Below are 15,922 nucleotides of genomic sequence, written 5' to 3'. Positions count from 1 at the left end.
CCGTGTTAATGAAGGCATTAACTGTTACCCCCCCCCCATGCAGAGCGGGGCGCTGGCTTAACTCAGGATGTTACTCCTGGTCAGAGCTGGAGGAAAGTTTCCAGCGCTAGTGTCAGCCTATGGGTAAGAAGCCGGAGTACCCATGCCAGGACCTGTAATCAGGATTTACACACAGAAAGCAGGCTTAGAAACACGTGCCCAGCTCCCACTCCATCTATAATATACACAAACACATGCCCAGCTCCCACTCCATCTATAATGCACACAAACACGTGCCCAGCTCCCACTCCATCTATAATGCACACAAATCACGTGCCCAGCTCCCACTCCATCTATAATATACACAAACACGTGCCCAGCTCCCACTCCATCTATAATGCACACAAACACGTGCCCAGCTCCCACTCCATCTATAATATACACAAACACGTGCCCAGCTCCCACTCCATCTATAATATACACAAACACGTGCCCAGCTCCCACTCCATCTATAATGCACACAAACACGTGCCCAGCTCCCACTCCATCTATAATGCACACAAACACGTGCCCAGCTCCCACTCCATCTATAATATACACAAACACGTGCCCAGCTCCCACTCCATCTATAATATTACACAAACACGTGCCCAGCTCCCACTTCATCTATAATATACACAAACACATTTCCAGCTCTGATTCCATCTATAATGCACACAAACACGTGCCCAGCTCCCACTCCATCTATAATATACACAAACACAGTTCCAGCTCTGATTCTATCTATAATGTACACAAACACGTGCCCAGCTCCCACTCCATCTATAATATACACAAACACATGTCCAGCTCTCATTCCATCTATAATATACACAAACACGTGTCCAGCTCCCGCTCCATCTATAATATACATACACATGTGCCCAGCTCTCACACCTTCTATAATGCACACAAACACATGCCCAGCTCCCACTCCATCTATAATATACACAAACACGTGTCCAGCTCCCACACCTTCTATAATGCACAGAAACACGTGCCCAGCTCCCACTCCATCTATAATATACACAAACACATGTCCAGCTCTGATTCCATCTATAATATACACAAACACGTGTCCAGCTCCCACACCTTCTATAATGCACACAAACACGTGCCCAGCTCCCACTCCAGCTATAATATACACAAACACGTGTCCAGCTCCCACACCTTCTATAATGCACACAAACACGTGCCCAGCTCCCACTCCATCTATAATATACACAAACACATGTCCAGCTCTGATTCCATCTATAATGTACACAAACACGTGCCCAGCTCCCACTCATCTATAATATACACAAACACATGTCCAGCTCTGATTCCATCTATAATGTACACAAACACGTGTCCAGCTCCCACTCCATCTATAATATACACAAACATGTGCCCAGCTCCCACTCATCTATAATATACACAAACACATGTCCAGCTCTGATTCCATCTATAATGTACACAAACATGTGCCCAGCTCCCACTCCATCTATAATATACACAAACACATGTCCAGCTCTGATTCTATCTATAATGTACACATACATGTGCCCAGCTCCCACTCCATCTATAATATACACAAACACATGTCCAGCTCTCATTCCATCTATAATATACACAAACACGTGTCCAGCTCCCGCTCCATCTATAATATACATACACATGTGCCCAGCTCTCACACCTTCTATAATGCACACAAACACATGCCCAACTCCCACTCCATCTATAATATACACAAACACGTGTCCAGCTCCCACACCTTCTATAATGCACAGAAACACGTGCCCAGCTCCCACTCCATCTATAATATACACAAACACATGTCCAGCTCTGATTCCATCTATAATATACACAAACACGTGTCCAGCTCCCACACCTTCTGTAATGCACAGAAACACATGCCCAGCTCCCACTCCATCTATAATATACATACACACGTGTCCAGCTCCTACACCTTCTATAATGCACACAAACACGTGCCCAGCTCCCACTCCATCTATAATATACACAAACACGTGTCCAGCTCCCACACCTTCTATAATGCACACAAACACATGCCCAGCTCCCACTCCATCTATAATATACATACACACGTGCCCAGCTCCCACACCTTCAATAATGCACACAAACACGTGCCCAGCTCCCACTCCATCTATAATATACACAAACACGTGCCCAGCTCCCACTCCATCTATAATATACATACACACGTGCCCAGCTCCCACACCTTCTGTAATGCACACAAACACGTGTCCAGCTCCCACTCCATCTATAATATACACAAACACATGCCCAGCTCCCACACCATCTATAATATACACAAACACGTGCCCAGCTCCCACACCTTCTATAATGCACACAAACATGTGCCCAGCTCCCACTCCATCTATAATATACACAAACACGTGCCCAGCTCCCACTCCATCTATAATATGCACAAACACGTGCCCAGCTCCCACACCTTCTATAATGCACACAAACACGTGCCCAGCTCCCACTCCATCTATAATATACACAAACACATGTCCAGCTCTGATTCCATCTATAATGTACACAAACACGTGCCCAGCTCCCACTCCATCTATAATATACACAAACACATGTCCAGCTCTGATTCCATCTATAATGTACACACACACGTGTCCAGCTCCCGCTCCATCTATAATATACATACACATGTGCCCAGCTCTCACACCTTCTATAATGCACACAAACACATGCCCAGCTCCCACTACATCTATAATATACACAAACACGTGTCCAGCTCCCACACCTTCTATAATGCACAGAAACACATGCCCAGCTCCCACTCCATCTATAATATGCACAAACACATGTCCAGCTCTGATTCCATCTATAATGTACACACACACGTGTCCAGCTCCTACACCTTCTATAATGCACACAAACACGTGCCCAGCTCCCACTCCATCTATAATATACACAAACACATATCCAGCTCTGATTCCATCTATAATGTACACAAACATGTGTCCAGCTCCTACACCTTCTATAATGCACACAAACACGTGCCCAGCTCCCACTTCATCTATAATATACACAAACACATATCCAGCTCTGATTCCATCTATAATGCACACAAACACGTGCCCAGCTCCCACTCCATCTATAATATACACAAACACATGTCCAGCTCCCACTCCATCTATAATATGCATACATACATGCCCAGCTCCCACACCTTCTATAATGCACACAAACACGTGTCCAGCTCCCACTCCATCTATAATATACACAAACACGTGCCCAGCTCCCACTCCATCTATAATATACATACACACGTGCCCAGCTCCCACACCTTCTATAATGCACACAAACACGTGTCCAGCTCCCACTCCATCTATAATATACACAAACACGTGCCCAGCTCCCGCTCCATCTATAATATACATACACATGTGCCCAGCTCTCACACCTTCTATAATGCACACAAACACGTGCCCAGCTCCCACACCTTCTATAATGCACACAAACACGTGCCCGGCTCCCACACCTTCTATAATGCACACAAACACGTGCCTGGCTCCCACTCCATCTATAATATACACAAACCCCTTCAAAAAAAATGAAGCAGATTTGTTAGGCAAGACTTCCCTTGGGTAAATCCATGTTGACTGTGTTCCATTAAACCATATCTTTCTATATGCTCTATGATTTTGATCTTGAGAATAGTTTCCACTATTTTTCCCAGCACTGAAGTCAGGGTCACTGGTCCATAATTACTCGCCCCTGGAGCCTTTTTTAAATATTGGGGTTACATTGGCCACCCTCCAGTCTTCAGGTACAATGGATGATTTTAATGATAGGTTACAATTTTTACTAATAGATCAGAAATTTCATTTTTTAGTTCCTTCAGTACCCTAGGATGCATACCATCCGGTCAAGGTGATTTGCTACTCCTTAATTGCCAGGTTCTTGTGGCCTGGTTTTGGCCTCTGTTGGAAACAGGATGCTGGGCTTGATGGACCCTTGGTCTGACCCAGCATGGCAATTTCTTATGTTCTTAATCTGGCCTACTACATCTTCCAGGTTCACAGTGATTTCATTCAGTTTGTCTGACTCATCACGCCTGAAAACCATCTCTGGAACTGGTATCTCCCAAACATCCTCATTAGTAAACACGGAAGCAAAGAATTCATTTAGTCTTTCTGCAATGGCCTTATCTTCCTTAAGAGCCCCTTTAACCCCTCGGTCAACTAATGGTCCAACCGACTCCCTCACAGGTTTCTTGCTTCGGATATATTTTTAAAAGTTTTTATTATGAGTTTCTGCCTCTATGGCCAACTTCAATTCAAATTTTCTCTTTGCCTATCTTATCAATGTTTTACACTTAACTTGGCAATGCTTATGTTTTATCCTATTTTCTTCAGATGGATCCTTCTTCTAATTTTTGAAGATGTTTTTTTTGGCTAAAATAGCCTCTTTCACCTCACCTTTTAACCATGATGGTAATCATTTCTGGAGACTGCACCTTCAAAAGGATGTAAACAGGATGGATTCTGTCCAGAGGGGGCTACTAAAATGGTGAGTGGTCTTTGTTCTAACATGTATGGGGATAGACTTAAAGATCTAAACATGTATAACCTAGACTAGATGAAATGTGAGATATGGAGGATATGATAGAGATATTTAAAGGTTTCCATGTAAAGGAGGTGAGCCTTTTTCAATGGAGAGGAGGATCTAGAATGAGGGGTCATGAGATGAGGGTGAAAGGGGGTAGAGATATAGGAGTAATCTTAGAAAATCTAGCTTTACAGAAAGGGTAGTGGATTCAAGAAACAGCCTCTCGGTGTAGGTGGAGACTAAAACAGTATCTGAATTTAAGAAAGCATGGGATAAATACAGGGGATCTCTAAGGAATTGATGAGAATTATAATGCTAAATTAATTGGATAGATGGGCAGGCTGGATGGACCATATGGTTGTTTTCTGCCGTTATGTTTCTCTGTTTCTGTTTAATGTATACTAACAAGTACCCAGTTCCCCTCCTGTTTAATGTGTGCTGACCCCTTTGGAAGGACTCTTAGTAGGTTAGGTCAAAGTGTACAGACATGTCTGGGAGGGGGAGATCCTGTCTTCCTGCTGTTCTGACTTGTTAAAATAATGTTATTGAATCTTCCATGTAAATGTTCTATAAGATATAAGGGGGTTTGTTATGTTTTCTTTGATCAGAGTCAGTTAGATTCTTTTCTTCAAACTCTAGTGGCTCCTAGGACACTTGCTCCATAATTGGGGATTTTGGACATTTTTAGATTGGGTTTTTTTTCTGTTTGTTAATGCTGTTTCTTATTTATATCTCCTCCAGTGTGCTCTGAATTCAGAGTCTTCTAGTAATTGGAATACTTTTTTTTTCTGTAACCAAGTATTTCTTGATGTATTGCTTAAAATAATTATAAGTAGATAGTTAAAAAAAAATGTTTTAAGTAATCATCATGTAGTACCATAAAATGACCACTGGATGGCATTTTGGAAAAATATGTCATAAGTTTAATGTGAAGAAGGAGTATACGTCCCCTTAACAGTTTGTGTTTCTGTAATTGGTGAGTTTTAAAGCAACGGGCAGCATAAAGAGGAAAGGTTTTGGCAGTATTTTGCCCCTTTCCTCCCCTGCCCCTTCCAGTAGAGCATGGGAAATAGAGACCTGCAGTATATGATCATACTGGAGCAACCAGCCTGCAGGTGTTACAACTTCCAGTCACAGGACCTATCCGCAACTGGCGCAACTCATCGTCCCAACGCTCAGCTCCTTGATGCAGCTTGGAGGCGCCGGACTCGCTCCATGCAACGGGACACTGCCAGACGATGTCGCCCATAGCGCCACCATGCCGCTACTCTGACGTTCCTTAGGTGCGCGCGTACCTGGACACTTAAAGGGCCCATGGCGGGAGAAAAACGCGGCATCCATGGATGATGTCAATGGCCGTAGCCCTATAAAAAGGCTCTCTGGACTCCCTCAGCTTGCCTCAGCAACAGGTTTCCTGCAGGCCAAGTGCGTGTTGGCAGTGTTCCTGTGCTTCATCTTGTCTTCCAGTTCAGCCTTGCTTTGTCTTGGCCTGCTTTGCCTTCTAGTCCAGTCTTGCCTTTTCGTCCAGTCCTGCCTTGCCTTGTCGTTCTAGCCTCGTCCAGTCTTGTCCTCCAGCTCAGCCTGTCCAGCCTGCCTTTTTCATCTTCGTTGTCAGTGTTTCCTATTTGTCAACATCTCCCTCAGCTTGCAGCTCAGAGTCTTGACCTCTCGCCTGGACCTGACCCCTTGCCTGGACTCGACTATTCTTCTTGCTACCTGCCCTGACTTTGGCCTTCTCAGACTCAGTTAAGCTTGTGGCCTACTCTACCTCCGGTGTGTCTTAGTTTGTTGCCTTGTTCTCTGTCCTAAGGCTCCACCTAAATCTTGCCAGCTGCCAGAACCCAAGGGTTCAACCCGGGGGGGGGGGGGGGGGCGGCTGGTGTAGGTGAAGCTCCAGTCTGGTCCGTTATTGAGTCTGTTCACTAGCTACCGTCATAGGCCCTCGAGGCTGCGTCAACTATGCCACATCATTAAGGGCTTACAAACCCGATATCCGTTACAGATTGCTGAGGCCACAGCTACAGATGATGGAGTTGAAGTTAGGGTTTCAGCAGTGGGCAGTGTGCTTGAAAAAATGAAGGTGACTGGTAAACTCTACTGATCTCCGGTTGGGGCCCCCGCTACTAAGAACAATGTCTGCCCGAAGCTCAGCCAGCAATTTCTCTGGCTTGCTTGCCCCACCCACTGGGGGTGGTTCCCACTAATTACCAACCCTTGCCAAACCTTGACACGGAAGATTCAGACCTTCCTGTCACTAGTGGCAGGTGCCCAAATTTGCTTGCTAGTATTTGGATTTCTGTTCTCTTCATCTTGGGGCTAATGGGCACCTTTGCCAAGGCTGAGACAGACTTTGAAGAACGAAACTCCTGGGAAACAACATCAATTCTACAGGTTCCTCAACTTGTCTGTGGAAACCATAGGAGATTTCCCAGGAAATGCAAAAGACATAAGAACATAAGAAAATGCCATACTGGGTCAGACCAAGGGTCCATCAAGCCCAGCATCCTGTTTCCAACAGTGGCCAATCCAGGCCATAAGAACCTGGCAAGTACCCAAACACCAAGAAGATCCCATGCTACTGATGCAATTAATAGCAATGGCTATTCCCTAAGTAAACTTGATTAATAGCAGGTAATGGACTTCTCGTCCAAGAACTTATCCAATCCTTTTTTAAACCCAGCTACACTAACTGCACTAACCACATCCTCTGGCAACAAATTCCAGAGTTTAATTGTGCGTTGAGTAAAAAAGAACTTTCTCCGATTAGTTTTAAATGTGCCCCATGCTAACTTCATGGAGTGCCCCCTAGTCCTTCTATTATCTGAAAGAGTAAATAACCGATTCACATCTACTCGTTCTAGACCTCTCATGATTTTAAACATCTCTATCATATCCCCCCTCAGCCGTCTCTTCTCCGAGCTGAAAAGTCCTAACCTCTTTAGTCTTTCCTCATAGGGGAGCTGTTCCATTCCTTGGATGGGAGATACTGTTATAACCACTGGTTGTGGGACCCATTCACGACTGGCTTGGCTCTCCCTCCTGACATGTGGCTCCTTGATGTGGCCTAGAGGCCACTGGACTCCCTCATGTGTCACGACACTGCCAGATGACTGTCGCTGCTGACAATGGCCCAGGATGCTGCCATGCCACTGCTCCAACATTCCCTAGATGCGGGCGTCCGACACCCGGACTCTTAAAGGGCCCAAGGCAGGAGAAAACTGCGGCACCCATGGATGACCTATATAAGGTCTCGCCAGACTCTCACCTCGACTCAGCAACGGGGTGTCTTGCTCTCCTTGCAGTGTGTGTTACCAGCATTCTTGTGCCTCGTCTTGACTTCCATTCCAGCCTTGCCTTGTTTTCCACTTCCAGCCTCATCTGTTCTTGTCCTCCAGCTTTACCTTCCTCATCCTCGTTTTCAGTGTTTCTCGTGTGTCCATGTCTCCCTTGGATTGCTGCTCTGGATCTTGACCTCTCGTCTGGACCTGACTCATCACTGGAGGTGACTATTCTCGCTATCTACCCCGACTTTGGCCTTCTTGGATTCAGTTAAGCCTGTGCCTTCTCTGCCTCCGTTGTGTCATAGACTCTTGTTCTAGGGCCCTGCCTAAGTCCTGCTGGCCACCAGAACCCAAGGGCTCAGTCCAAGAAGGAGGTGGCTGGTATATGTGAAGCTCCAATCTAGCCCGTTATTGAGTCTGTTCGCCAGCTGCTGGGGTAGCTTCTAGGGTTTGCCCTCAAGGCTGCATCAACCTCCCTGCAGCACTAAGGGCTCACACACGCCATATCCATTACAGCAAGCTGGGAGACCCAGGGACCCTCCAAGATTAGTGGACCCTGCAGGGCCTCTTTCCCTGACATATGCCCAGCTCTCCTTCTGTTTAATGCATGCTAATGTGACCACAGGACCACTTTTAGGGGCTACATCTTCTGTTCTTGCACAGGGTTCCACCGTGGCTTTGACACCAGTACTCTGCGGGGAGCGGGGGTGGTAGTAATTAAGAACACAATTCCCGGTGGTTACATATGGTGCTGCCAGTGTTTTAGCCAGCCCTGAGTTCCCAGCTCCTCATCCTTTTAGTGAACGCTAACATGCACCCATGCCTCAGTTCCTATCAATTCATACCTGTAATGGGGGAAAAGCAGGATGTGAACATCTTATCCTTTCTCAAGAATCCAGCAGCTAAATTCTGCAGGTAGAAACTGCTACTGGTCCATCTGGGATTGCTTGGCCCAAGCTGTCACTGTGTGTACCTGGGCCCTACCTCCATCACACACTTGGAGGACGACTTGGGTAAGAACTCTGTTAATCTATTTTTTGTGCCCCTATTAAACACATTTATTTTTTCTAATTAATTTAAAAAACCTTTTTTGTTCTACCCTTTGCTGCTCCCATAGTGTGAAAGGATTTTAAAAACTTCTTATTGAAGCTCCCTGTTCACCAGCTCCAGATTCAGGCAAAGCTAGGTAAAGAAGCCTTTTTAAACAGATAAATGTGAGAAATGACATCACCCTCATTAATCTCAGAATGAATCCTGCTAATTAAGAGGTTTATGTGCTAAGGCAGATGTCCTCCATCTAGGACTGTTAATGAGGATGTCAGGCGAGAGAGCAGTTTGGGGGCAGCAGGGCAGGCTGCCGGCTCATTTTAGGCCTGCTCCAGGCCTAGCTCCTCGCTCTGCTCCTCCATTCAGACATTGGCTGGCAGAATGAAAAGAGGAAAAAAGCTTAGAGGAACAAAACAACAGAAAAGGAAAGAACTAGGTGTCCACTCCAGGGCAACAGAGAAGAGGCGTCATTGAAAGGCGCTCGGCCGGGGGCCGGGGGCTGTGAATACTTTCTCCCCCTCCTTCCCTTCATTCTGTGGCCAGGAACTGGGAGCTCTTGTTCTTGGCCCGGCTCCGAGCTGTCACCTTGGGCCCTGGGTCCTCAACCTCCCCAGATTCAGCCATTCTTTCCCCATTCATAGCCCAGTGTGGAAGCCCATTAATCGCCTTTATTGGCCTCACTATTCATAGGCGAGAGGGGAGAGTCACTCAGAGCCCGCGCTGTGAAGAGATTAGAGGCTCCCCCCCTGCGCCCTCCTCAGGATTGTCTGTGGGGCTAAGGAAAGCTTGGCTTTTCTTCTGAATGCCAAGCCCACCATTCCTTCCCAGGGCTGAGGGGCTGCCCTTGTCGCACTCGGCCCTGCTGAAGGGGAAGGGAAGGCCCTGCAGCCTTAGCTGTCATCTCTCTTCCTTTCAGAGGCCTGGAAAGACGGCGATGAATGGAAGGAGGGTTGGTGCCATTTCCTGAGCACAAGATGCTAATTTATGTGAGAATGTGCTGGGAATGCTCTAAGGGTGACCTCTCCCAAGGTGTCCTCTGCAGTACGCTCCGCTCGCTCGCTCCCCACGAAACAAGCAAGAAATCACCAAGGTGACTGCATGTTCCCAATATTGGGGTCCCTAAACTTTAAGCAGGGCAATTCTCAGACATCCCCCTGAGGAAAAAAGATACCTACAGCATGCCCAGAGAGAGAATGCACAGCACATCTGAAGAGAAAATATCAGAAGAGCAAGCACAGGGAGGACAGAGAGCACACCAGCGAGAGCAGAGACAATTTACATCACATGTGCAGAAAGAGGGAATATACAGCATATCCCTAGGGGGAACCTACAGTATTTCCATAGAAAGAACAGAGGGAAAAACGTACAGTGCGTTCCTAGACAGATTATAGAGCATATCACCAGAAAGAATACAAAACATGTCCGCAGTGGAAATATTCAGCACATCCCTAGAGAAATTACACAGCATGTCTCTGGAAAGAAAAAACAGCAGGTTGCTAAGATGAATAGAGTGCACATCAGAGAGAATATCCTTAAGGAGAATATTCAGCTAGGGAGAATACATAGCACATTCTAGAAAGGATAGAACATATAACATTTCCCTAGGGAGAATATATAGCATCCCTATATAAAGCACGTTTCTAGGGAGAATATACAACACACCCCAAAGTAAATAAGAACTGCCATACTGGCTCAGACATGGCCGTGCTATCAAGCCCAGCATCCTGTTTCCAACAGAGGCCATTCCAGGTGACAGGTACCTGGCAGGATCCCAAATAGTAGATAGATCCCATGCTGCTAATGCCCAGAAATAAGTAGTGGCTTTCCCCAACTCTATCTGGTTAATAATAGTTTATGGACTTCTCCTCCAGGAACTTTTTAAAACCTAGCTTCGCTAACTCTCACGTCCTCCGGCAATGAATTATGCAGTGACTGAAAAAAAAAATTTTTCTCTGATTTGTTTGAAATGTGCTACTTACTAACTTCATTATGTGTGTCTCCTAGTCTTTTGGGATTTTTTGAAAGAGCAAATAACTGATTCACAATTACGCATTCTAGACCTCTCATGGTTTTAAAGACCTATCTATTCCCCCCTCAGCCGTTTCTTCTCCAAACTGAACAGTCCTAAATCTCTTTAGACTTTCCTCATAGGGAAGGTGTTCCATCCCCTTTATCATTTTGGTCATCCTTCTCTGTAACTTTTCCACTGCAACTATATCATTTTTGAGATGCAGTGACCAGAAGTGCACACAGGTGCAGCCTCAGATGGAGAGATATGGAGGTATTATAACATTCTCAGTTTTATTCTCTATTCTTTTCCTAATAATTGCATCTCATAAGAACATCTCCTGAGCTTCTGTCCTGTGTCCTGAGCCAGAGAAATCCTCTCCTCTCATTGTGGTGTCTGTGCCTTTCTTTCTTGCTGTACAACAAGAAGTCATGATATGAAGCTCCAGAGGTAAGCCTCAGCAGCGTCAGAAAATATTTTTTTCACAGAAAGGGTGGGGGATGCATGGACCAACCTCCCAATGCATATGGTGGAGTGAACCGCCCCTCACCTCTAGTCTGATGTGCCTCCGACATCATACTGCATCCAATGAACTTGGCTGAACTTCCTGAGTCCTTTTTATAGGGCCTGCTGGCTGGACTTCCTGTTACATGCCCAGGTGACATCACATCCTGCCTAGTATAAAGGAAAGCTCAGAGCCACCTTCTAGTGCTTTCTCAAAGGGTCTTCTGCTTATTCTGCAGTTCTAGTTGCTTCAGCATGTTCTTGACTTGTTCCTGGTTTTCTTTGTGTTCTTGCCCTGCCTTGTTCCCGCCTTGCCTATACCTGTCTGTCGTGTTCTGTTTCTCCCTTGGCCTCATTTCTCAGTTCCCTCGTTTCAGCCTGGATATTGACTTTGCTTTGATCTCTGCCTGGACCGGAGGCAGGCAGAAAAGGTAAGACAAGAGTCGGGGGGGGGGGGGAAGGTTAGGTTAGGGGGAAGGGAATGGAGGAAGGCAGCGCGGCATGGCGCGCGCAAGATGCACAATTGTGCACCCCCTTGCATGTGCCGACCCCGGATTTTATAGCATGCACGCGCATGCTATAAATTGTAGAAATATTTTTTTTTTAATCAGGGAAAATATTTTCCAGCAAGAAACATGCCCCGAATTAAAGAGGGGATGGACGTAACTTGTTTGCCAATTTTGCTACAGTGCTGTGGACTGTGAACCTCAAGGGCCTGTACAGAACTGGAAGTACCCAACCACGTGGAAATGGTAGAGAAGTGTTCAACTTTGCATTGCAGGCTCCGCTAATAGCAAAATTGGATCCTATCTTGGTGCTTTCTTGGAGAGCTGAGAAGGGGATTTTCAGGATTATAATCAGGGCTAGAAGAAGCACTAGACAGACTAGGCAGGTGCTCGTGATGGCTCGTCGTCCTTTCCAGCTGCATGGACCCAGAAGAGGAAGTGATGTCCTGTGCCCCGCATGGGCATGAAGGAAATGCCATTGCTGTTGCATCCGGGGCAGAAAAAGCAGCACACCCTGCAATAGAAGAAGCGCCATCCCAGCTGTGGCCATCAGAAGAAGCAGGCTGCAGCATCGGCTAGGAGCAGAAGCAGAATTGAGGCCAGCATCAGCTAGAAGGAGTAGAAGGCCAGAGTAGAGTTGGTTCTTCTTCCCACGGCCTGAAGGAGTCCTCCCTGTCGGCCACAGGGGTTGAAAGAGGAAGTTGCTGCTGCCACAGCACTTGTGCTTCAGGGTAGGGGCTTGAGTTAGTGATTGATTGACAGAGGGAGTGTGTGTATGTGTATTTGACAGCGTGTGTGTAAGACAGAACCTGTGAATGAGAGCACAAGTGTGAGCAAGTATGTTTGAGTAAGTGAGATTATTGCCTTCCTCTACCCCCTACTAATTTACAACAATCTCAGGGCATCTGGAAATCAAAAGAATGACTAGCAAGGGATTTTTTTTTTTTGTTATCCTTATTGGTTTTAATCATTGAATGTTATTTAATGTGTCAGCTGTTTTGAAATTCTTTTTAAGTATGGTTTGATATTTTAAGAGGGACAACGTTTCTCTTTTCCATTGCATTCAAAGTCCGGCTTGTTCCAGTTTTCAGGTCAGTTTGTCTGCATCTTTCTAGTTATACTTTATGGTCTCTTTATTCTGTATTTGTTTGAAGATGTGTCTGTGTTCTGCATGTGTGACCAAGGTGAAGTATTCTGTTAGTGTGCAGAGATCTGGCTTGTTTTCCTAACAGGTGGTGTTTTGGTGTTTTAGGGCCTGGTGTCATATTTGTTTTGTAGGGTTGTTACTGTTTTAGAGCTGATAGTTAGTGCTGTTTTGGCATAGATTTACTATATTGCAATTAATTTATTCATGGCTTTCTGAGGGCCAAATCCAAAACCAACACACATTACAATATGATGAATACCATTTAGGTTCCAAGTGGATTTTTTTGAGGCGTTTACTGGTTAGCATCACAGCAACGCTTGTGTTCATTCTTATAGACCACTCACTCAGGGTAAATTCAGAAGGCATGGGGGTAATCTACATAGAGCTGCAGTTACTACTCTTCACAAAAGGCATGGGGGTAACCTGCCCAGCTTGCTGGGCAGAATGGTTGGACCATGTGGTCTATATATATATCCAGGCTTTTCCATACATACCAAGAGCCTTTTCTGATATTAATTTTTTGAAGTTGCTTAATTTTTTAATGATCAAAAGTTTTAAGGTTATCTTTTAACATGCACTGTTTTAATTGTATTTTCTTTTTTATTATTTGTTAATGCTTAATTTGTGTCCATTTATGGACATATTTTTTGTGAGCCACTAGAATCTTTTGACATAAGTGGCATAAAATTAAATAACATAATAACATCTGCCGTCATTTACTGTGTTCTTGTAAATAGTTTTACCTCGGAAGACTGTCTTTAAATGTCCTTTTAAAATCTGTTATACATATATCATTTTTAATTGTGTAAGGGGAGGATATAATAACTGGGGCAGGGGGGGCAAGGCTGAAAGCTTCATCTAGGACACTTAATATCTGATTGTAATCCACTATCAGAGATAAAAATAAAATCCAGAGTGCAAATAACTAAATCCCCCAGTGCGTGCCTTTCTTCTTCTGCTTGGCTTGGATCCCTCCTTCCCCAGTCTGAGATTTGAAGGTGCACGTCAGGGTCGGCCCCCTCCCCAGGCGCTCAGGCCCTACCCCTTTACACCGGCCCCCAAGCTCTTACTTATTTTCACCACGATCTATCTGAGCGAGCGTCGCCGGGATTATGACTGCGGCGGGACTTCCGGTCCGTCCCCCGCGAAGCGCGGCGCCAGCACTTCCGGCCGAGCCTTAGCCGCTGGGCTCTTCCTCCTGCGCGCTCTCACGCCTCGCGCGCCGTCTTCGGAGACGCTTCAGACGGCCGCGAGCCCTGCGAACCGCCCTGGCAGAAGGGGGGAGGAGCCGGGGCGTCATCCACTCAGCTCAGCCAACCATAGCAGTTCCCGCTCAAGAGTGTCTGTGTGTGCGCGAGAAGGGAAGACTCGTGCAGGGGGCGGAGCCTGAGTGAGAGAGACGAAACCCGAGTGAGCCAGCGCGGGAAAGAGACCCAAGCTTGATGACTAGAGAGGGGGAGGGGGGAGGAAGAGAGTCCAAGCCGCTGGCCAGGGCTGCGTCAGAGCCTCAGGGAAAGTGGGCGCACCCATCCCGAGGGGAAGAGGAACAGGGCTGACAGAGAGGTGCGTATATAAGAGAGTTATTTCTTTTATTTATTTGTTTGTTTGTTTTTCTTCACCGACATTCCATCGGACATATCACATGGGTTATCAGTAAACAAGGGTTGAACTAAGACTAAGGCATCCTATTTCTTACAATGAAATCTAGAAACAATATTGGGGCTAGAGGGGTAAAGGTAAAACACAGGAAAATTGGGGACAAACAGAGTAGCTTGGATGTTATAGTACATTAGGAATTTGACGAATATGTTGAGGGTGGAAATAACATCTTGGGGTGAGGAGGGCGAGGTAATGTAAATTGATAGACATTTGGGGAAGGGGAGTAGGGGGGTGAGGTTCGGGGGGGGGGGGGGGGGGGAGATAAATGAATGATAGGGGCTTGCGTACATAGGGGGGAGATGATGAGTTGTTATCATATATCATAGAGAGAGAAATAGCACCAAGCCTGAGGTGGAGCATATAGAAAGCCATGGTTTAATGGAACACAGTCAGCATGGCTTTACCCAGGGCAAGTCTTGCCTCACAAATCTGCTTCACTTTTTTGAAGGAGTTAATAAACATGTGGATAAAGGTGAACCGGTAGATGTAGTGTATTTGGATTTTCAGAAGGCGTTTGACAAAGTCCCTCATGAGACGCTTCTACGAAAACTAAAAAGTCATGGGGGAGGAGTGCTGCCTGCTGGCCAGGCCCGTGAGACACAGAAGGCTCACGTGCTGGGGGAGACAAGATGGCCACGGCTGGCTGCTGAGAGAGAGCTGCTCCAGATTATCTCAAAATTATCTTGGAAATGCCTGCCAAAAGAAAGGGGAAAATACGGGTTTACCCCTCCGACCCTCCCCAGCTATCAGGGCAGCAACTTATGACATCCTACTCACCGGCATTGGCAGCAAAATTGGAGGAAAAGGCCCCTGCTTTGGCGCTGGAGGAAGGAGCCTCCGCGTCGCAGGCGGAAGTAATACTCACCCCTCCTGATCCCCGGCGCCCGTTGATGACGTCCTCCACCAGCTCCCCCGTGTTTGCCGAGGCACAGCCTGCCGAAGGGGCGACCGTGATATCGGCAGGAGCGGAACTCGGAGGAGCCTTTTGCAGCTTGCCCGAATCTCCTGAAAGTCCTGCTGTGTATAGAGATGGAAAGGAGGTGGTGGTCCGGACATCGACCCCCGAGCAGGAAGAAAGGAAGAGAAGGGACCAGCTGCCTGAGGTGGAAAGAACGCTGGATGAGAAAGTGGGTGAGTTAAGCCACTTTCAAATCCCAACAAAGCCAGCAATTGT

General features: G+C 46.4%; 1 protein-coding gene across 1 annotated transcript in view; it reads left to right on the top strand.

Moving 5' to 3' along the window:
* Nucleotides 1-14,628: 14,628 nt before the first annotated feature.
* The window catches only part of FGFR2 (fibroblast growth factor receptor 2), a 257,267-nt gene continuing 255,973 nt past the window's right edge, over nt 14,629-15,922 (top strand). Inside the window, exon 1 of the mRNA XM_029610550.1 lies at nt 14,629-14,652. The gene's annotated coding sequence lies outside the window, so the exon portion shown is untranslated. The remainder of the gene's footprint in view (nt 14,653-15,922) is intronic.

This window comes from Rhinatrema bivittatum, chromosome 7, assembly GCF_901001135.1.
Source record: "Rhinatrema bivittatum chromosome 7, aRhiBiv1.1, whole genome shotgun sequence".
Lineage (NCBI taxonomy): Eukaryota > Metazoa > Chordata > Amphibia > Gymnophiona > Rhinatrematidae > Rhinatrema > Rhinatrema bivittatum.
This window is presented reverse-complemented; position numbering and strand designations above follow the sequence as displayed.